The sequence below is a fragment of the Gouania willdenowi genome, chromosome 22, assembly GCF_900634775.1.
Source record: "Gouania willdenowi chromosome 22, fGouWil2.1, whole genome shotgun sequence".
Taxonomy (NCBI): Eukaryota; Metazoa; Chordata; class Actinopteri; order Blenniiformes; family Gobiesocidae; genus Gouania; species Gouania willdenowi.
Window position 1 is genome coordinate 10,393,926 of NC_041065.1, and position 23,271 is coordinate 10,417,196.

Here is a 23,271-nt window from a genome sequence, read left to right on the forward strand (position 1 = left end):
TCAGGGATCCTACACACCTTCTGTCCGCGCACCAGGGACTTCAGCGAGCGAGTCTATTGGGATCCTGTGGCATTTCTGCAATGCTTGTGCCACCGATGGTGGTGCTTAAGTGACGGTAGGCAGCTCAAACAGAGCGAGACCATACTGGCCAAACAGTGTTTTGTAACACCTTTGCAGGATGTTCATCCCCAGAACACCAGGTAAATGAGGAGAACCATCAGCGGGAGGGTCCTGGACCACCAGTACTCCGCTTCCTGGTAGCAGGTTGCCACAGAGCTCAACATCAAGCTGCAGGTAACCGAGGTAGGGGATGGGCAACCCATTTGCCGCCCGAAGTTGCAGCCACATACAGGATTGTAGCCTATCCTGGCTCCACGGTTCAAAGTGCTCCTTAAAAAAATGCTGTGTGACAGTGGATACCACTGTCACACAGCACATTACTTGGGGCCCGTTGCTTCACAGAGGCCATTAAACTCATGAGTGCAAGCAAAAACTCCTGAAGAGTCACTTCCTCCTGCTGCCGTCGTGAGAAAAAAGCCTCCTGTAAAGCAACGTAGGAGTTTGAACAGCCATAAAGCTCCCGCAAAATGGCAATAATGGTGTCTGGATCATTGCACTCTACGTTTGTTCGGTAATTTATCTCCTCACGTGCTTCTCCTGTCAAGTGATCAGAAAAAAACGCTTTATCTGATATTGACAGATGACATGCTCGCATACATGCCTCAGCTTCCTCCAGCCATTCCTCCAGCCCTAAGCCTGATCTACCTGAAAAAATGGGGCACTTCCTGTCTCGAGGTACTAAGACCAGTCTCTCAGCGACTGGAGTGAGAGGTGCGGCACTAGGACCAGGCGTGGCCTGCTGCAACCTCTCATTGTCTGTCCTCAACTGTGCTACCAAGTCCCTCAAATAGGGGTAAACAGAAGGCACACAGGTGATCGTGTATAAAGGAGAACAGAGACGTGCTTCCTGGTGGAATAACTTACAATGGTTTATTCTTCAACAATAAAAAAAAAGGCTGGTCATATAAAAGAGTAAGCTCCCTTCAGCAGCAACCAGGCCTAGCATCAACGTGGGAGGAGGGTCCAAATAAATCAAATCAAATTAAAGTGACACACTCACGACTATGTGGCAGGGGGGGGAAACGCCCAAACACCTACACCAGGACTGCACTGCACACGAAGAAACCACTACCTCGGACCCACTACCACCGATGGCTGCCCGCTGCTACAGGGAGGAGAAGCACAGTAAAGATAAATTATAACAAAATTAAACACCAATATAAGCAGACATTCCATAAGCAAAAAGAAAACCCAAATATGTTTACAGGTCAGGTCTGCAGTTTGGGATATTACGTCAAGAAAACAAAACATTCAACTACCTTTAACCAAATACATCTGACAAATAACAATAAACAAAACAGAACAATAAGAACACACACAAGTAATGAATCTTCCCTTAGTCAAACCACAAACACACACACAAACATTACACACACACGGACACGCAAACGTTACACACACACACACACAGAAGCTGAACACTAAGAGCCCAAGCCGTGGTAACCGAGTGCGAGCCGTGCACCGGCTTCGATTAAGGCAGCCGAAGCTACCGTAACACAGTCCCAAAACGCCCGGCTCTGGGGAAGCCTCGGGGTCTAAGCGTTCCCTTGGACACTCAGTAGGCGAAGCAGCTATGTTCCTTGTTTTACTTAGCTTTCTCCAGCAGGTCCCATGTCCCGATAGCCGGCAGCCCTCCCCCACTAGCAGAGCCTCCGTCCTGCGCGGCTGGTGTGTTCCAGTTCTGCTTAACACAGACACATTATCACAACAGCTAATGGTAGCCTACACATTAGCCAGAATCAATGCCTACCCGCTGCAGGGCGAGGTCAGGTTTGGGAAAGCTGACGATCGCCACCGTCTGTCGGTATTGAATGACCCTACAATGCGTAATCACCATGGGTCCATCATTAAGATCAGGTAATCAAACATTGAAAATGAGCGAAACGCACACCTACCGATCCAAAAATCAATGAGAGCACGCAGGTCCGGTAGCGTGCAACACGAGTGCCCGAGTCAGGTACTGGGAGGAGCAAAAGCCTGCAACAGAGCCTAGTTCATCGAGGTACTTACGGGCTATCTCTCTGCCAATCTCTTCCTGACAGACATCCCTAATGGTTCTGACAGACCATACCACAGCAGGATCTCTAGGACTTGGTATGGTGCCTAAGATAATGGGATCTATTTTAGAGATGGATCTGTTCGATGTATACTGGAGCAGGACTCTGCCCTCTGGCTGTCCTGGCTCGTCAGGAACCTGGACTACTTTAGAAACGTCCCCATTTACTTCAACAGTGTAATCTTGATTTACACCAGTTATATAAAGGGAGCTCTAACCATCAACACCAAAACGGTTGCAAAGATCCATGTCTAAAGTCGGTAAACAAATAACTCAAATTGTGTGTAATGTGAGGTTGAAGATCAAAGGCTACTGGTATCCAATCTCCACGGGGCCACCACTTTTGTAACTTGTGTCCCCCTGTAATGGGTGAGCTATACTGTGGACCCTGGCGTATAATATCTAACTCTATGGTTCTAATACAAAAAAATATTCTACACCGAGATCCAACAGTTCAATAAATTACAGGTTCATTCAGTTCTAAACTCCAGCAGGTTCAGCTAAAGGGAGATTGGTAGTAGCAATGCCGAGTAAAAAGGAAAAAAATATATAACCTCCCACCTACAAGAACAAACACATTCGTTTCTTAGTTTGAAAAAAAATTTAATTCAAATTTATTCACTATCACGTTGCATCTCAAATTATATAAAACAATATATTTATAGATCTTTGAGTCACTCTTCGGTCAGATAAAATGACACACAAACAAATTTATATCAATGTATAATGAACATAAATGTATCCCTTCTGGGACCCAAACCTAACAAACCAAATATCAGTTCTTTTCAGACTCAAAATAGTAAAATAAAAGAATAAAACAAAAATAAAATTGTTGACTTCAAGCTGCTTTGCTTGGAATGTTCCTCTGCTAATTATTCAATTCTGAGTTTATTTATGACGTCATTTGTGTCAGTTTTGGTTACCTTGGGCCCAAGGATAAAAGAAAAAAACCTGAGATCTCAGTGGAAAGGAAAAAGTATCAAATAAAATATGAAACTCCTTAGTTAGCTCCTTTGATTCGATTCCTTACTGCTCCTGGGACCAGCACCACATCTCCACGTCCGTGTCCTGAAGAAGGATTCCTCTGAGCAGCAGAGATGATCTGATGATGGTGGGAACAGCTCCTCTGTCGCCAGTGAAATGACTCAACAAAAAACCCTACACACGACACGAGTGTGCAGAAAAGTATTGTTCAGTCTCCACTTTTCCAGTCCATAGTCAATTTGTTAATTAAATAACAGCATGAAGTTTGATCATGATGAAAAACAAAAAACTAAAAAAAAACAATTAAATATCTTTTTGACATATTAAAATTAAATTAAACACAAGATTTACATATTTACTTTGACTTTTAATGAACATGGTATCTTGCTCTTAGCTTAGCTTCTAGGCCGCAGTTCAGCCAACAGCGATGAGTATTAAATACTACGCATCAACCATATCTTTAGTTCACATGTCGTACCATAACTGTTAACTACCTTCATTATACAACAACACAACACAAAACTTTGCCACTTCTACTCTGATTACAGACCTGTCTGTGGCTGTTGAAGTAGCTCAGAGAGCACAACTCCGTGTGTGTGCAGCATGTAGCTAGCAGCATGGCCTGTGGGTGAAGTGCGCATGTGCGGTGTGTCAAGGGCAGTGCGAAACTAGAGTGGCAGAATAAACTGAGTTACACAATACAAAAATTTAAATATTTTGTTGGTATTTGACACATGGGTTATGTCATTATGTGGCCCTGTATAAAGGACTTAGTCTGCCATAATTTAAAATGAACAAATGAATAAATCACAGGGTGATGCCAGAAGAAAAAAAAAAACTTGAGAACCACTGGTGTAGTGTATTAGTCATGGTAAGTAGGCTCATTTCCATCTGCACCAGTAAGTCCAGTGAGTCCAGTGTTACCACTAATGTCCCTTAGACCTCCTAAGAAGAGCTTAAGAATATTAAACTAGACAAAATGTTATATCCCACTGTACACATTTTCAGACAAGTTCAGATAGTAGGGGTGTAACAAAATAGTCAACTCACGATACGATAGGAAATACAATATAGGCCTCACAATACAATATAAAAGATAAATTCCAATGAAGAATAACAAATATGTAACAAATCTTTGTTGATGAAAAACAATTTGACTGTCAAAGTTGGAGACTTTGCTTCACAAATAAAGAATGAAAACATATTTACCAGTCTTCTTATTGATTCTCATTTCTCAAACATAAAAGTTTTGAAAGCTTTTGTTTAAAGGTGCAGTCTGCAACTCTTATAAAAGTGACTTTTTGTCATATTTGCTAAAGCTGTCACTATGTAAGGACAGTTTTATATAAAACTAGTAGTTTGTGTGAAAAAACAGACTCATTGAGCCCTCCTGCTGCTCCTGCAGCCTTTGGCAGATTGCCAGAATGCAACGCAACCGAGCAAAAAGAACCAATCAGAGCCAGGATTGTGTTTGATGGACTGTCTGACAGCTGTTTCTCACAGGCCCCGCCCCTTTCCCAGAGCTGTAGCGCCAGCTTTAATACAGTGTATGGTCTGGAGGAGTAGAAGATAAAATTAGCAACTTTTCTGCTTGAAAGGTAGTTACTGCTGCTTGATTTACATTATGTTTGATTTGTAATTGTTACACTGAAACTCTGCGCGCACATGTGTTCATGTGCGCGCAGCAGGGCAAGAAAGCAGCTGAGTGGGAGGGGGAGAGAGGGATCTGAGAGTTGCGGACTGCACCTTTAAGGCTTTACATTGCAGTGTTTTGTACATTTGTAAATTCCTTGAAGGCTCAGTGTTACTTGCACGTAATGGTCTGAGGTGTTTACCTCGTCTGTAAGGGTCACAATAACTGACCATTACGTGTAATGGTCAGTTATTGTGACCATTACAGACGAGACCATGTCCACTTTAGGTATTTTGCTATCATACACTATACGTAAATAAGTAGGTTTTGAGTTTAGCTTTAAAGGTGGAGAGAGTAGCAGCTTCTCGTACTAAGAATAGGAGCTGGTTCCAAAGGTGAGGAGCCTGGTAGCTGAACGCTTTTCCTCCAATTCTACTTCTGGACACTTTAGGAACTTCCAGTAGACCAGCAAACTGAGTGATCTGCCTGGATGATAGGTCACTAACAGGTCTTTAAGACATACAGGAGGTTGATCATGTAGAGATTTGTATGTTAACAGGAGGATTTTAAACTCTATTCTAGATTTTACAGGAAGCCAATGAAGGGAAGCTAATACTGGAGAAACATGCTCTCAGAGAACTTAAAATAGTGTGATCAAAATAAACTTGCACCAATCATATGCATTTTTAGCAATGCTAGTTCTTTCACAAAATAAAAATATTTATGAATAACACATTGAGAACATAAATAACAAATGAAAAAACATCCCCAACGAGAACTTAAAATAGTCTAATCAAAATAAAGTTACACCTATCACACTTATTTTAGCAATGCACACATCCGTTGTTTAAAAAAATAAAAAATATTAATGGACAAAACAAACAATTTAAATAAAAAATGAAAGAAAGAAAAAACTACAATGAGAACTTAAAGTAGTGTAACTCAAAGAGTGTTGCTACATTTACATCTACTGTTCTATACAATACAAGTGATTGTGGAATTATGAACAGGACAATAAAATAAAATTCCTGTCCAAAGTTCATACAATTAAGCTTTAAACTGAAAGAGATATTCAGATTTTAAAGCTGAATAAGCAGACGGTCTGACCTGAGACTTTCAACATGGCTGCTGCTTGATTCAAAGGTGTGCAACGTCAGATTTGTTTCGACTGCAATGATACCGTTCATGAATTATTTCATAAAATTGCCTTAAATGCAGCTTTGCAGAACAGCTGAATTTTGACAGGTAGTCATGGTAACTCAGGATAAGTTAGAACTAGAGTTGTCACGATACCAAACAAAGTATCACGATTTCGGGTAATATTCAATACTGAAGCCTTTTTTTAATAAGTATTATTTTTATGAACTGCAATGTATTTGTACAAGTTACAAATACTTATTAATTATGTATAGTGTTTGGTGCATGATAAGAGTACATGAACAACAGCATAAAAGCAATAAAAAACTAATAGATGAAGTTAGAATTTATATGGTTGAAATTCAAATAAATAATCATTGTTTCCTTTGCACATTAATTTGTTTAACTAATATAAATAACAAATTCACTGTCGTGTTTTTTTTTTTTTTTTTTACTATTTGACAATAATACTTCTCCAATATAATAAACCATAGAGGATAAAATACAAACAGGAGCTGATTTCCTGTGAAAACTATATTTGGATGCTATTTTTGGGTGACGTCACTGGTGTTTTATGGTTGGATTGGATGTGATCCCTCCTTTGTATGAAAAATATGCTGTAAATATATTTTGTAACTTAAGTGTTCTTCCTTTGGCTCCTATAACTGGCAACAGCGCCTGCACAGTGGACCTCCTTCTGCTTTACCGTCTCTGCCTCGTTTAAAGCCAAAATAGTTCCAAATGAGACTTTTAGAGTTTGTTTTTTTGAGTGCTTCTACCATGTGTTCTCTCGTGTTTGTGACAGCAGCCGTGAATGCGTCGCAAAGCAATGTTTGTACCTAAGGTAAGTTATAATGAATCGTGTGTGTGTTTCAGAATTAAATTTGCATTAGGAATTGAGTGTTTACAAGGTCAGTTGAAAGAGGATTTTACTTTTATTCTAAATGAAAGAGAAATTAAAGCTTTTAAACCATCCATGAAAAAGCTACTTAACCGCCCACCTTTCTATAGACATACTTCCTACGGCACTGCACTGGTATTGTAAAATAACAAATAAATAAATTAATTAATTAATTAATAAACAAATACATCCAAACATGAACGTGTGCCCTTTTCAGCCCCTTTAGCATCTGATACAATTATAAAGCATCACCAATTGACTTGTGAATTCACAATAGACCCAAAATAGCTAACTAGTAAGGACTGTTCTTGATACTTGTTAACGTTTACACACAAAGATGCACTTTAACATGCAGGATATTATCAAAATCCTGAGTTTTCATTGGTTGTCATGTTTTATTTACAGGTTAACAAGTGCAAATTTAGTAAACACCCACAACTAGGCAAACAATGAAAAAATAAAAAAGGTCTTTAAAATTGTACAAAATAAGACGGAAACCCAAAACAAAACTCTTAAGTTACATCAGAGTGGAAGTTAAAATGATAAACTATTCAAACACTAAATGACAAAAAGTTTTAATTACTACAATTATTTAATATGAAAATATAAATATATAAATCTCAAATCTATACACGGAAAAAAAAGAAGCCCTTCAAACATGAAATAAAACGATGAGCAGTGCAGTGTGTCCATGTGATCTTTGTCTGTTTTTGTTCTCACATGTTATGGGGCGCCGATGGCAAAGAGCAGCTTTTGGCAACATTTAGCAACAAACATTTAAAAAAAACCTATGTGAATGTATTTATTTGACCAGATTTAGAGCAATACTTGTGAAATTTGATATTTTTTCTTGTAAAAATCTAAAACTACATGTAAAATATTAAATCTAAATGTTACATTTAAATCTAAAGGTTAAATTTTAATCGAGATGCTAAATGTTAAATCGAGATGCTGAATGGTAAATATAAATCTTACATCTAAATGTTGAATCTAAATGTTAATTCTAAATGTTAAATGCTAAATTATTCTTTCCTGAGTCTTAGAAGAGAAAAGACGTGTCTCAGATGCTCTGCAGGAGTGCAATACTCCTGTCTGATAACACGACCTTGGGAGATTAACAGCGAGCAGCGAACAGCTGCATCCGAAGAGAGCCTGAGAAAACCTGAGCCTATAAAAACTTGGATCCAGATTATGGCTGGACGAAAAAAACATACAGGTCCATCGGGACCACCGGATCCACCAGAACCTGATCCGGCTTTGGAAGAGCTTAAGGAAATGATAAAGGAAATGAGAGATGGTCTATCTACAACGATAGACTCGATAGAGAAGGCGATGAAGTCTATGAGGAATGCCCTGGAGAAATCAATGAAAACCGTTGAGTGACGTCAAGGTATTGAAAGAAGAAAATGTAAAGAATGTTGAAAAGACAGAAATGCTGAATGCGAGGGTTGAAGATCTGGAAAGAAAAGAAAAAGAAAAGCATGTCATCATCACAGGCCTAAAGATCAGGCCAAGGAGCTACGCCAGTGCGATAAGACAAACAGAGGAACCGACCACCGAAGACACAAAATCGATTGAAGAACAGGTGATTGATTACCTGGACTTGAAAGGCATTGACGTGAACCCTGACAACATTAACTACTGCCAAAACGCAAAGACACCAGAGATGTGAAAATCACATTCACGAATGTGAAATTTAAAGGAGAAATTATGAGGCAAAGCAGACAACTGAAGGGAACGATGGTGTTTATGAACAAGAACCTGACGAAGCAGAATGCAAGTATCGCATGGAAGGCACGACAAATGAAAAAAGGAGGAAAAATTGTAAAGACGTGGACCAAAGGCTGCAGGATTTACATCACACCCCCAGGAGAACCCATTCTAATCGAAAGGATGGAAGACCTGGAAAAATACGAATGAGGTACCTAAACGACAAGAACACTGATAGAAATTATGGATATGGAAAGAATCACTAAAAATCATTCACAACATTATCAACAACATCAATAACGGGAGATTAATCAAGTGGACGACGTGGACCCAGACAACTTTTCACACTGGAAACAAGATACAGACTGTCATTACTATACGGAGACTGAATTCAAAGTGGAAACAAAGAAGAAAAAAGGTCTGTCACTTATTCAATGTAATTGTCAGAGTATGTATGCAAATTTTGAAGACATTAAGGATTACATCTCTACTTTGTATAGGTTTGACATAATAGCACTGTCAGAAACTTGGCTCAATGGAAAAAAAAGGCATGGAGTTTATGATAAAAGGATATAAATTTGTCTGCAAGAACAGATTACGTAAGCCAGGAGGTGGGGTGGCATTATTCATAAAGAAAATATCGAGATGAAGAATATAGAATCGATGAGTTTAACCGTGGAAGGAGTGATGGAATGTATAACAGTGAAAATTACAAGTCCAGAGGGACAGAAGATAATCTGTTGTTTGTATCGTGCACCTGACTGTAAAATAGACATATTTAATTAGAAACTAGCCAAAATGATAGAAAAAACTAAATGTAAGAGATTATTGATATATAAACATTTTAAATCCTTTAAAAAATACACACATTGAAGATTTTACTAATTACATGTACACAAATGGATTAAAACCTCATAACGAAACCAACCAGAATCAATAAACACAGCTCAACACTAATGGACAACATCTTCACAAACATACAAAACTCAGATCTAACGAGTGGTATATTAATAAATGACATCTCTGATCATTTAGTAATATTTACGATACTTAACACTAATGAGAAGACGAACCTTGAAAATCATAAATCATTGACATACAGAAGACTGGAAGGAGAAAAACAACTAGAAAACTTTAAACAACAGATAAAGAGAGACGTGGGAGAGTGTTTTCAATGAAGAAGATGTGAACGTAGCATATGACACATTTACAGACACATTAACAACAATATACGATAAATGCTTCCCTTTGAAACAAATAACAATCAAAAGTAAAACAAACAAAATACCATGGATTAATAAGAAAATAGCCAACGTATGCAAAAAAAAACATTTTATATAAAAAATATATTACAAAAAAAACATTGAAAGCAGAAGTACGTTATAAAAAATACAGAAACAAAGTCAATAATCTACTAAGAGAAAAAAAAAAGAGAATACTATGAAAAACAATTAAAAGAGAATAAAAACAAAAACAAAAAATTGTGGGAAATTATAAACTCCATAACCATGCGTAAAAGCAAAGAAAAAGATACAGACCACTTTATAATAAACAATGTAAAAGAATACAATAAAAACAAAATAGCACAAGAACTCAACAGTTTTTTCATAAATACTGGAAAAGACACAGAGAAAGGGATTAATCAACACCCAACACTTAAATGGAACCATTTTGACAATGAGAAGAAAGACATTGATAAGTATTTCATACTTGAAGAAGTAACAGAAGCAGAGGTGGACAGAATAATTACCACCTGTACTTCAAAAAAATCCAGAGACGTTAATAATCTAACTATGAGTCTAATAAAAACCATAACAGTTTAAAAAACCCCGCCACTAACATATATAAGTAATCTCTCATTCAAGAATGGTGTTTTCCCAGACAAAATGAAAATTGCAAAAATCAGACCGATTTACAAGGGGGGAGAGAAATGACATTTCACTAATTATCAACCTAAATCAATGTTACCGCAATTATCGAAAATTCTGGAAAAGCTCTTCATGAAAAGACTAGACAAATTTATAGAAGACAATAATATACTACATGAAGGACAATATGGGTTTAGAAAAGGACGTTCAACAGCTATATTGGCTATAATTGACAGCACGGAGAATATAAGAGATGCACTAAAAAAAAAACTATTTGTATTCAGAATTTTTCTGGACCTAAAAAAAGCCTTTGACACAATTAATCATGCTATTCAAGAAGAAAAAATTCAAAAATACGGAATTAAGCACAACGCCTAAAAACTGGATTAAAAGCTATATGACAAATAGGAGACAATATGTTGATTTTGAAGAACACGCATCAAAATGCCAAACCATACAATGTGGTGTGCCACAGGGTTCAATTCTAGGGCCAAAACTGTTCATTTTATACCTAAACGACATTTTCAAAGTTTCAAATTGTCTCAAACTAACGTTGTTTGCAGACGATACAACCATCATATGCTCAGGTAAAGACATTAAAACTCGAATAGTCAACAAATGAAGAATTATCAAAAATCCAGACGGCTAGATGTAAATAAACTAGCCCTAAACGTCAGCAAAACAAAAGTCATCAATTTCGGAAAGAAAAAAATAACAGGAGATATAAGACAAACTAAACATGGAAATGATAGAACAAGTAAAAGAATAAAGGGTACTAGGAGTGTGGATGGACGAGAAGCTGACTAGGAAAAAAACATATACAAATAGTTAAAAAAAAGTTGCCAAAAGCAGTTACATCCAATGGAAGCTTCAACAAATCCTACATACCAAATCACTGAGAACAATCTATTCTTCACTCAGAGCAACGCATTTAAATTACTGCTCCGAAATAAGGGGAAATAACTACAAAACGTATCTTGAACCATTATTTAAACTACAAAAAAAAAGCTATAAGAATTTTACATAAAGCACCACACAACGCATACACAAACGAATTATTTGAAAAGGCAAAATACCTAAAACTGAAAGAAATAATACACTACAACACACAAATACACGCATTTAGGGCTTCATTTAAAAAACTACCACATCAGATACAAAAACGTTTCACATACAAACAAAATACCTATGACTTCAGACATAATGTGTTTAGACTAGACAGGGTTAAATCCAACATTGGGAAACACAGTACTGTGTATAGAGCCATCAACCACTGGAATAACCTTGATGCAGAGACAAAACAATCCGAAAATCTGACAAGATTTAAAGAGAAGACACGGAGGATATTCCTACACGCATACAAGATCAACACAGCGACGACATGGAACTCATCAACTGGTCATTGAGCGCCATCGACTCAATCTTCACAAAGAGACGATCACTACAGCACGAACCAGCGTGTCCGAAAGACACATACCCAAGTGGATATGTCATGGATGCACAGGGAAGAAGCCAGATGCTCTGTCTCTCTCTGCTGTCAGTGGAAGATGTGGAGGACATCTATCTGCTAGGGGTCATGATCTTTGGCCTGCTAATGATGGGGGTAGGTGCCTTTCTGATGTATCGTATGCTGAGGCGGCTTTCCGAGGATATCAAGGTACTTCGAAAGAAGAACTTTTTGTCTGGGGAGCTGGAGGAACGTAAACGTCTGGAAAAGAAAGCCCGAGGGGATACGGATAACAATGAGAGTGAGGAGGAGTAATAACAGGAACAATGACTGCAGATGAGAACACATCCAAAACAAAAAAAAAAAAAAAAATGAAAAGATGAAATTGTGGTATGAAGATGATAAGAATGTTTGACCAGGAAAGAAACGAGCTTTGATGTAAAAGTTTCTGTGTTCAAAGCAGGGGACGGATTGAGACAAAAAAAAAAAAAAAAAATACAACAAAAAACGGTGACGATGTGATTTCTGTTCTGAATGTTAAAGAGAATTTCTGTGATTGCAACCATGTCGGAAATGAACTGAATAAATGAAAAATAAAATAAATAAATTTAAACTTATTGGAAAAATATTGAGTTTGACCCATAACATTTAAATTTAACATTCAGATTTAACATTTAGATTTAAATGTAACATTTAGCATCTACATTTAAATTTAACATTTAGCATCTAGATTTCGATTTAACATTGACATTATATTTTTACAAGAAAATTATCACAAATTTTCCAAATGTTGCTGTAAATCTGGTCAAAAGTAACAAAAAAGGGGTTCCGGGGGTCACGTGACCAAGATGGAGGCTTGGCCGAGAAGCTCCGACGCCGTGCTTCACTTTTCTGAAAAATGCCGTACCTAACTGCCAACGTTCTAGTTAAAGAAGGTCATGTCGAGGACACCAACAGAAAAAACAGTGTGAGATTTTCACCTGCGGACGCAAGACAAGCACGAAAACCACTCCGGTGAGCTTCCCGGAGAGCACGATATATATGTGCTATAAACAACACGGACATTGCTAACATGGCTAGCATTGAAGAAGTGCTATCAGAGCTCAGGTCACTGTGGTCTGACTTTGGAGGAAGACTTGATGGCATCAATCAGATTAACGAGCATGTCAACTACTCTCACAACACTAGAGGGTAAACTAATTGCCACAAATCAGGAGGTTACAGCTAACACTGGCCGAGTCGAACAGGCTGAGGCCCACATTGCTGTGACCGAGGAGACGCAGCAGACGGCAGATGCAGCCCTACAATCAGCTTTAAAGCGAATCGCTTTCCTGGAGGCAAAAACAGAGGATCTTGAAAATCGGGGCCGGAGAAAAAATCTGCGAATCTTTGGAATACGCGAGGGAACAGAGGGGAGACGTCCGCTCACTGATTACGTAGCCGATATGCTACCAATATGGCTAGGCCTCCCACCACAAAAAGTATTCACTCTCGAACGTGTCCATCGTGCGCTGGCAACAGGAAGACCCGGACAAAACAGAGTGGTTCTGGTCCGGTTCCTGAAATTTCAAGACAAGGAACTCGTTTTCCGGGAAGCTAAAAAACAACAGATCCTTCACGAGGGGCAAAAAAATCACGTTCGCGCAGGATCTTTCAGCTGAAACAGTTCGCGTGAGGAGAGGATTTCACACGGTCATAAAAGGCTTCATTGACATTAATGCTTTCTGCGGATTTCAGTACAATCCATGCAAACTCAGGATCCTGCACAGAGGCAAGATGCACCTGTTTTCCACACCGTAAGATGCTGAAGATTTCTACAAGCAGCTCCCATCTACAACTGAAAACACTCGCCCCTCGGGATGAGCAAGCTGTACAGTGTGCTGTAATACGAGACAGGTGGGGGAAAAAAAAAAAAAAAAAAAGTCACTTTAAATAACTCTCTCACGTGAAACAGGTTACATATTTTTTATATTGGTCTAATTGAATGACCATTTGTTCTAAATTCTAATGTTGGCAGTTATATTTTGAATAATTGAGCTCTATTTCATAAGGGTAACAAGTAAATATAATTGTGAAATGAACATGGTGGATGGTTACTGATTTGAGAAGAATTGGGGTCATGTTGACCAGCTGCTCCTCAGATTTGTGGGTCAGCGTTCCTACCAACCACTATGTTCTGGGAGGGTGGGTGTGCATTTCACTGGATGAAGTGCAGTGTTTCAAGGGAATGTTCAGTAGTTCAGGATTGTTCATATGTGTTGGAATGAATGTGTTTGTGTGCCTGTGTGAGTTTGCACTTTATCTATTAATGGTTAACTCTTATTTTCATTGGCCCTAATGCTCCTTAAGTTCATAATTAGAATATATGGAAAAGACAACAAAGGGAAGTAATTTTAACATTACTATAACAAGTTGGAATGTCAGGGGAATGAGAAAATTGGTAAAAGTTAAAAAAGCATTGACTAGATTAAAATATTTAAATTCAAAAATTGTTTTTATACAAGAATCACATATGACACCACCAGATATTCAAATCCTAACGAACAGATGGCCAGGTCAGATATGTCAGGCTCCTTTCACCGGTCATGCCAGAGGGGTCGTAACTTTGATCCACAAATCGGTGCCATTTCAAAAAAAACAAAATCATCTTGGACCCAGGTGGGAGATACCTTATTGTACAAGGTATTATTCTGTAACAGAAAATTAATTTGTTAATGTATATGGCCCTAATGATGATTCCCCATCCTTCTATGAAAAACTCTTTTTGACACTATCTGCACTAGATGGCATATACTGTATCATATGGGAGGAGACTTTTATTGCACCCTTGATCCAACACTTGACAGATCTTCTCACACTGACAATACACATACCAAAACTAGAAAAATAATGCATAATTATATAAAAGATCTTAGGTTGCAAGACATATGGAGGGATAAAAATCCAACTAAAAAACAGTATTCATGTTTCTCAAGTAGCCATAAAAGCCACTCACGAATAGATTATTTTCTAACATCCATAGGACTACAAGTGAAAGAATGTTGGTACAGTAGCGTTGTAATGAGTGACCATGCTCCAGTCTCCATTAAAGTTCATTTGGATAAAGTTGAACAGGGTCCAAAAAGGTGGAGATTGCAGACTTTTTTGTTGAAAGACAAGGTTTTTATCAAGCTTATCGAAAAATGTATAGACAATTATTTTGAGTTTAATAAAGATGAAACTTCAGCTCGTATCAGATGGGAAGCTTTTAAAGCCTTTATAAGAGGAGAAATTATCAGTTACACGAGTACCCAAAATAAAAAATACAACCAGGAAATTCTATTAATGGAACAACAAATTAAGACATTGAAAAATGATATTTATAGTAGTAACAACTTAGAAAAAATGAATAATTTAATTATTATGAGAGCTAAATATGATAAATTGATGACTGACAAAGTTGCAAAAAGTTTGTTGTGGGTAAAACAAACATTTTACGATCAAGGAGAGAAGGCAGGCAAATTGTTAGCCTGGAGAATTAAAAAGATGCAACCAGATAGAACGATCCTTAGTATAAAATCAGATGTTGATAAACTGACCTTCGACCCATTAGAAATAAATAAAAGTTTTAGAGAATTCTATAAAAAAACTATATGAATCAGAGTGTCATCGAAATGAAGAAATTCAAAATGCATTTCTTGATAAATTACAGTTCCAAACATTATCTGAGGAGGATAAAGAGACACTTGATAACCCACTAACAACAAAAGATATATTAGAAGCTATAGGAAATATGAATAGCGGCAAAGCCCCAGGACCAGATGGGCTGCCCGTTGAATTTTATAAGATATTTAAAAACAAGCTTGCCCAACCACTTCTTGACATGTTTAAAGAATCGTACGAAACCAGAACTCTCCCAGAATACTTAAGATTAGCTACAATTACTCTGATATTGAAACCTAATAAGCCCCAAGATGAGTGCTCATCATGTAGGGGATCAGTCTTATGGGATGTGATATGAAAATATTATGTAAAATCCTGGCAAAACAATTAGAAAAACTTATACCAAAATTAATAGTCGACGACCAACAAGGTTTCATTCAAAAGAGACAAGGCTACCAAAATATTAGACGTGTTCTAAATATACTGTAAGAGAAACAAAATTCAAGGGATACAGCAATGCTGGCTGTAGATGCATGCCAAGCATTTGACAGGATTGAGTGGGCTTATCTTCTGAAACTGCTCCCAAGATATGGGCTAGGAGACGAATTTATCAAATGGATCGAGTTGCTATACACAAACCCTACTGCTCAAGTTTTAACTAACAATAACGTCTCAAATCCTTTCAATTTACAACGCTCCACAAGACAAGGGTGCCCGCTCTCCCCAATTCTATTTACTCTGGCCATGGAACCTTTAGCCATTGCAGTGAGAACTCAGATGGGACTATTGGGGGTATTTATTGGGGGGAAAAATCTTCTTATATCTTTATTTGCCGATGATATATTTTTCTGACAGACCTAAAAAATACCATCCCTAACCTGGTGAACTTAATTGAAGAATTTGGAATGTTTTCTGGATATAAAATTAACAACAGTAAATCTATACTTATGTTTCTTAATGAAGAGGACAGGAAAAATCCTACAGTGAAAACTAATTTTACAATCGCCACAGATGGATTTAACTACCTAGGCATCAAAATTACTCCAGATTTGAACAAAATAGTTGCTACTAAATATGACCCCCTGGTAGACAAGGTTACAGAAACTTTAAATCGTTGGTCAAACTTACCCATCTCCATGATAGGACGAATAAATATTCTGAAGATGTCAATTTTACCCAAATTCTTGTATTACTTCCAGACACTCCCCCTGCCATTACCACAAACATTCTTTGATAACCTAAAGAAAACATTCAGTAATTTTATATGGAACAATAAGAAAGTGAGGCTTCGGTTTAAATTACTGTACTTGCCCTATGAAAGAGGGGGGCTCCAACTCCCAAACCTTAGATGGTATTACATGGCTGCCCAGTTAACATCAGCTTCACATTATTTTTGCACAAACTCACCTCCAGCTTGGATGACTATTGAACAACAATCCATTCCAGATTTGCCTCTTAATAGTTATATTTATTCAGCCAATTTAAAAACTCTTCAACAACAGACTAAGAATCCCTTTTTAAAAAACACTATCATCGTGTGGCACAATGCACATAAACATATTAATGACCCTTTATCAATATCCCAATTCACTCCATTGTGTAATAATGAACACTTCACACCTGGCAAACAGGATGGAGGATTTAAATTATGGAAGGTGAAGGGTGTTCAAACGGTTAAAGATTTATATGAGGATGGATTACTGCTTGCGTTTGGAGAATTGTGTCATAAGTTCCAAATTCCTACAAAGCATTTCTTCAAATACCTACAACTAAAAAGTTTTCTCTCATCCAAATCTGAAGACATTTGACATATTCCCAATCTATCACTAATAGAAGAAATGTCTCTCAAAAATCGTGAACAAAAAGGTTTGATGTCAAAATATTATAATTTAATCAGGTCTAATTCACCAGATTCAACAATAGATAAATTAATGCTTGGAGAAATGACATACGTGAATATATAGATGAAACAGATTGGAATGAAGCTTGTTTGAGGGCTCAAAAAGAAACAATTAATACACGACTAAAGTTACTCCAACACAAATGGTTGACCAGGGTCTATATAACACCTGAAATACTTCATCACATGTCCAGCGATATTCCAGACACATGTACAAAATGTCGAGATCACAAAGGGACACTTGTACATTGTGTATGGGAATGTACAGATATACTACAATTCTGGAAAGATGTGCTCAAATGTCTATCAGAAGTTTTTAAAAGTGAAGATTCCCCTTTCAGCCAAGCTTTGCATACTAGGAATATACCCGAGAGATTTTTCAAGAACAAAGAAGCAAAAGATATTACTGGACTTTGGGCTATTGCATGCCAGGAGAGCTTTTGCCCTAAACTGGAAGAGGATGGAAGCTCCTTCAATTCAACAATGGATCAAAAAACTTTCAGAATGCATTGGCCTAGAAAGACTAACATATATCGCAAAAGGAAAACAAAGAGACTTTGAAAAGTTATGGGAACCTTACATGACCATTATAGCAAAATAAGTTTTTTATTTTTGTAATTCTCTCTCTCCTTACTATGGCATGGGCTACAGTGTACAACAATGTATAATGTCTTTACGTGCAAGCTTCACCAGGCGTGAGTGTATGTGTGGATGGATGTATGATAGTCTTATTGTTATTATTGTATTATTTTTCCTTGTTTTTTATATTCCATGGTTTATGTCAGCATGACCATTTTGTTAATTGTATTTAAAATGGAAAACGAATAAACATATCTGCTGTTTCCCTTTCAGCTTTTCCTAGAAGGAGTTCATTATCCCTATGGTGGTGACACCCGTAGGAGCCCTGCACCAGCACCAGCCATGACTGCATTCAAATTCCACCTGCGCCGGGAGAGCGTGGACTGGAGGCGGATCATCGCGGTGGACGTGGACATGCTTCAGGAGCACATCAGCATGGTGACCTTCTGCAGCCTGGAGGGAGGGTGCTACCTCCGTTGCAGAAACCCCATTGATCCCTCCTTAGTGAAGCTGCTGAGGCTAGGTCAGCTCTCCCTGGAGTGGCTCTTATACTCCTAGGAGGTCCTCACCCACAACCTGGTCGCTGTCAAGGAGCGGCTGAGTGCGTGCGATAGGGAGCACAAGCAGCTGCTCAGGCATGCTGAAAAAGCAGGAGGAGCATGACATCGCGCTGAAGCCCATCACAAACAGTACATCTCTGGTCAACAGCCTCCAATCAGAGAATATCAGCCTCAAAACAGAGAACATCTGCCTCAAATCAGAGAACATCAGCCTCAAATCAGAGCTCAATAGACTAAAGGAGCAGATCAATGAGCAGCGGCAGACCATTGAAGCCAAAACATTTCTGGAAATGAAGCAGCAGTCACAGAAAGACCTGCTGAGAGTGATTTGTGTCAGCGACGAGGCGATGGCCCAGTTGGATCGCAAGCTCGACGACACCCAAAATAGCTTGCTCAGGGAGATGGAGTCCCTCTACAACCAAAACCTCCATGCTCTGGACAAAGTCAGTCAGAATCAACAGGAGATACTTGTCAACCCTGTGGACTCGCAGCAGCAGAGAGACATCTACAAGGAGATCCAGAGCCAGACCATCCAGATGTTGGAGCAGCAAAAGAAGAAACGTAATCAAAAATGGAAATCCAGGTTGCAGGGAGTCAAAGCTCATCACAAATCTGAGACTGACAGGCTGATGGATGACCTGAGCCAAATGCAGATGTACCAGTCTGAGAACCACAAGATGTCCCGGATTCTGAGGAAGAAGCTCATCATCCAAGCTCAGAGGGAACAGATAAAGAGCATTTATTTAAACCTAACCATCAAAGAAGAAGAACAAAAAGAAGAAGCAGCAGAAGAAGAAGAAGTACCAGTCATCAAGAGTTCACCTGCACCAGAGCCCCAACAGAAGAGAGTTTCCACGATGAGGCCAGTGTCTGTTCCAATCTTGGATCCTATACAGGAGCTGTCAGAGGATTCAAGCACCATATCTGAAAAGAGTCCAGCGAAGACAATACCCAAGCCTGAGCTCAGGAAGGAGGTGGCACTGACGCTAGTCAGGCTGGTGGAGAGTCAGAGAACGGAAACTTCTGGCAGCCTTACAGAAAAGTAAGATCAGAAAAAAATGAAGAAAAGAAAGCTGTACATACACATCAGAAAACACACGTGAATCATAAATGTAAATTCCGAGCAGATCATACCATAAACTCGGATTATGATTTATTACAACTAAAAATACATATGATTATTTATCGCCAATTTTGTTCTGTGCAAAAATGTTGTTGCACCGTTTAAAAAAGAAAAACGTGTAGAATTGGCGCAGCTGAATTAAATTTGCACTCAATGGCCCTCATTTATCAACCTTGCGTAAAAATGGTGCAAATCTGAGTGCAAATTTGGTCGTACTACAGGACCAATGCGTGATTCATGAAACATTCATATCTGACCAATCCAAGCGTACAAATGATCGGGTGTTGATAAATGCGGCGGCTGAATTCGATCAATATTTACTTGTTATGCCCTCCTGTTCCGCCTGTAAAATATTAAATCTAAATGTTAAACTTAAATCTAAATGTTAAATCTTAATCTAGATGCTAAATGGTAAATTTTCATATTAGCGGAGGCCCCGCCCAGTGAGGTCAGGCAAGAAAAGAAGCATTTCCAAGGTGAAAATCGGCATCCTCACATCAGAGGTGGAGCAAAACAAAGATGTGCTTTTTGACAGTGTGAAAACTGGACTGAAAGCATTTAAAGTCTCTGTGGAAGAGAATCAGCTACTCAGCAGGTGACATCTGCCCCCCTGTGTGCGCTGAAAACAACTTCACAACAGAGACCCTGGAGGCACATATGGATATGACGATTTTGTTTTTTTTTTTTTGTTTTTTTTACCTCAGTTAAAGCAATACATATCACATTAAAATAAATTATTGATTGAAACCTAGTAAAGTTATGTACACACTTCAGGTTAGTCTGATGTGGTTGATTCTTTAAGATTTATACAATTTTAGTCAACACTATGTTTCTCAGTGTAATTAAAAAAAAAAAATGCTATTAGAGCGCAATATAATCTATCAGTTTCATTATTTTGAAAATAATAACTTTATTTATAATCAAATAAAATACAAATACTGAAAGTCACTGTTTTAATTAGATTTTTTGGGTAATTGTACATTGAGTATTTTTTCCCAAGTGTAAGTGTAATTTTACTCACACTTAAGTACAATCTACACTCTGTAATCTACGTTGCTACTTTTAGAATGAAGAATGAAGGAACTAGAACAAATATTCAGGCTATCAGGATGCCCGATCGTGAATGCGCCAAGTAATAACCTACGACTTAAGGAAATGACATCACCACTTTTTATTCTTTCAACACACAAAATTCCAGATTCAGGTTTACCTTTGTTTACAAAGCAGCCTGTGTTTAATATTTCTATATTTAGTTGTTCACCTGAGAAAATTGTGGTTGAAAGTCGATAATCTACACAAATAAATCAAATGGAATATTTGGTGATTGAAATTTAATTCTTCCTAAAAATCTCTTTGAATTCTGTCCCTGATCAGGAAGCTTCTGTTGAGCTTCATTGAGGAATCGGATCCTGAGATGGAAGAGGTAGAAAAGCAAGGAAAAGGTTGGCCGCTTGTTTACCTAAACAGTCCTCTTTCATCCTTATTGTTGTTATGATCACATTATTAATCTCCTCTGTTCGGTTGCAGTAAAGAAAAAGAACAAATTGGTGAGAAAATGAAGATCTTGGGACAAAAGATGTAAGAAAAATTCCAAAAATGTTTCTTAACAAATGCTTGGAGTTGTGTGGTTGGGCCCACTTCAGATCAAACTGGTCCAAATGTGGCCTTTGAACTGAAATGAGTCTGACAGCCCTGGTGTAGATGGTAAACGAGTGAAAGCCTGTTTGTTGTGTGGGTTCAGTTCACAGAGTTGCAGGAGAGTATTGAATGTTTTTCGTTGTCGGAAGAGGAGCACTGTAGAAGAATCTGAATCATCATCAGAGAGTAAGGAAAGTTCTACAGAAATGTCCTCCAGTCAGGTCAGCAGTCACATCCTTCAGTTTTTCCTTTTAATTCTTAACAAATATTTTCTTAAAAACATGCTTTAATGGGCCTTACAAAGTGGAGTGCATTTTGTCGCTTAAATCCACAAAAAAGGCATAAAAATGACCGTTTTATTTTTTATTGGATTATGCTTTTTAACAGTCCTGTATGTGGACATGAAGCAGTGAAGTAACTCACAGAGCTTTATGCCTTTATGATTCTTTTCTCTGAGATTTTAAACCTGGACATATGTTCTGTAACAATACATTTAATTTTTAGGCTACATAATAAATATAAATGTAAGACTGCAAACGTTAATTTCAACATTATTGTGCCCTAGTTTCCTCCTCTACGTATACACTAAATACAAAATATTTTTTAAAAAAAACGATTTTATCCAAGCAATAAGTGATCTTCACTTTAATTTTGTGACCAATTTCTAATTAATTTAGAGAAATTATGTCATAATTTGAGGAAAATGTAAGGATTTTGTACGAAATATGAGTTTCAATTTAAAGATGACTGCAATCATGTGATATAGGCAGCGAGAAAACTGTGAGCCCTGCAAATATTGTTGAGTTTCATTTTCACAATGATTCATGATTCCTCTGTCATTTTTACTTTCTCCTGCGGGCTGAACTAGATGCTCCAAAGGGCCAGATTTGGCCCTTGAGTTTGATACAAGTGTCATAGGGGGTATGTGAATTAAAATCCAGAATTTGAAACGAATATAAATGGAGCAAATTACACATTTTATCAGAGATTACATTATTATGTTTAAGTGTGCAGGATTAGGGGGCACAGGGCTTCAGGTTAAATATCTGATGGGGTACGGGACTGGGAAAAGTTTGGGAACTACTGGACCAATCCATAGGCCAAACTTTCCATGCAGCAGTAAAGGTTATATATCATAGTCTTCCAGTTGAGTTGTCTTTGTCATTTGGGTTGAGGATTCCTTTATATGTGTGTCATGTTCTTGTTCTGATGTTCTAGGTCACATCTGACGTAGAGACAGACGGCACCATGAACGCCAGCCTGACTTCCCTCAATGACGTCAGTGAAACATAGAGGCCATTAGAAACATAAGAAACCCTGCAGCCAATCAGGAGATGTTGCAGAGACACAACAAACTCCCTCAAACTACTTCCTGCAATGTCTTTCCAATCCAGTCCAATACGACTTTATTTGTTAAGACGAAAATAAAATACGTAGCAACAAAAACTACATTTGAATTACAAAAAATTTAAAAGTATAAAACATGAGATTTAAAAAATGTCAAGGAATGTAGCAAAATAAAAGAATTAAAATGTATTTGACATCTAATGCCTACGCTCTGGAGCAACTCATTCTTTATTAGTTGACGTAGTTTATCTACACTTGTGTGTAACCTGCTGTGTTTAATACTGGTTTTATAACATTGTACAATATTTTTTTTTCTATATGTGACAAAGGTTTGTAAATAGAGAAAATATGTATACAATAAAGATATTTCACTGGAATTCTGACTGTACATACATTACTCCTTCCTATTTGTCATCAGGCAGTGTGGCTGTTTTAATAATATTCCCATTTGTGGTCATGGACATGTTTCAGTCGAGACTTTATTGGGACCATAATTTAACAGGTACTAAATATTCTGGAAGTTCCAACTCTAGTTTTTTAAAAAGAACATTAAAGTAAAAGATTTTCAGTTATTTGAAAACATGGCTGGGAAAGAATCATGTTTAATGTAGAAAAACAAAATCAGC

At 37.7% G+C, this 23,271-nt stretch overlaps 1 pseudogene; it reads left to right on the forward strand.

Moving 5' to 3' along the window:
* The first annotated feature begins 13,019 nt into the window (after nucleotides 1-13,019).
* Nucleotides 13,020-22,591, forward strand: LOC114456325 (zinc finger protein Dzip1-like; annotated as a pseudogene).
* Nucleotides 22,592-23,271: the final 680 nt, after the last annotated feature.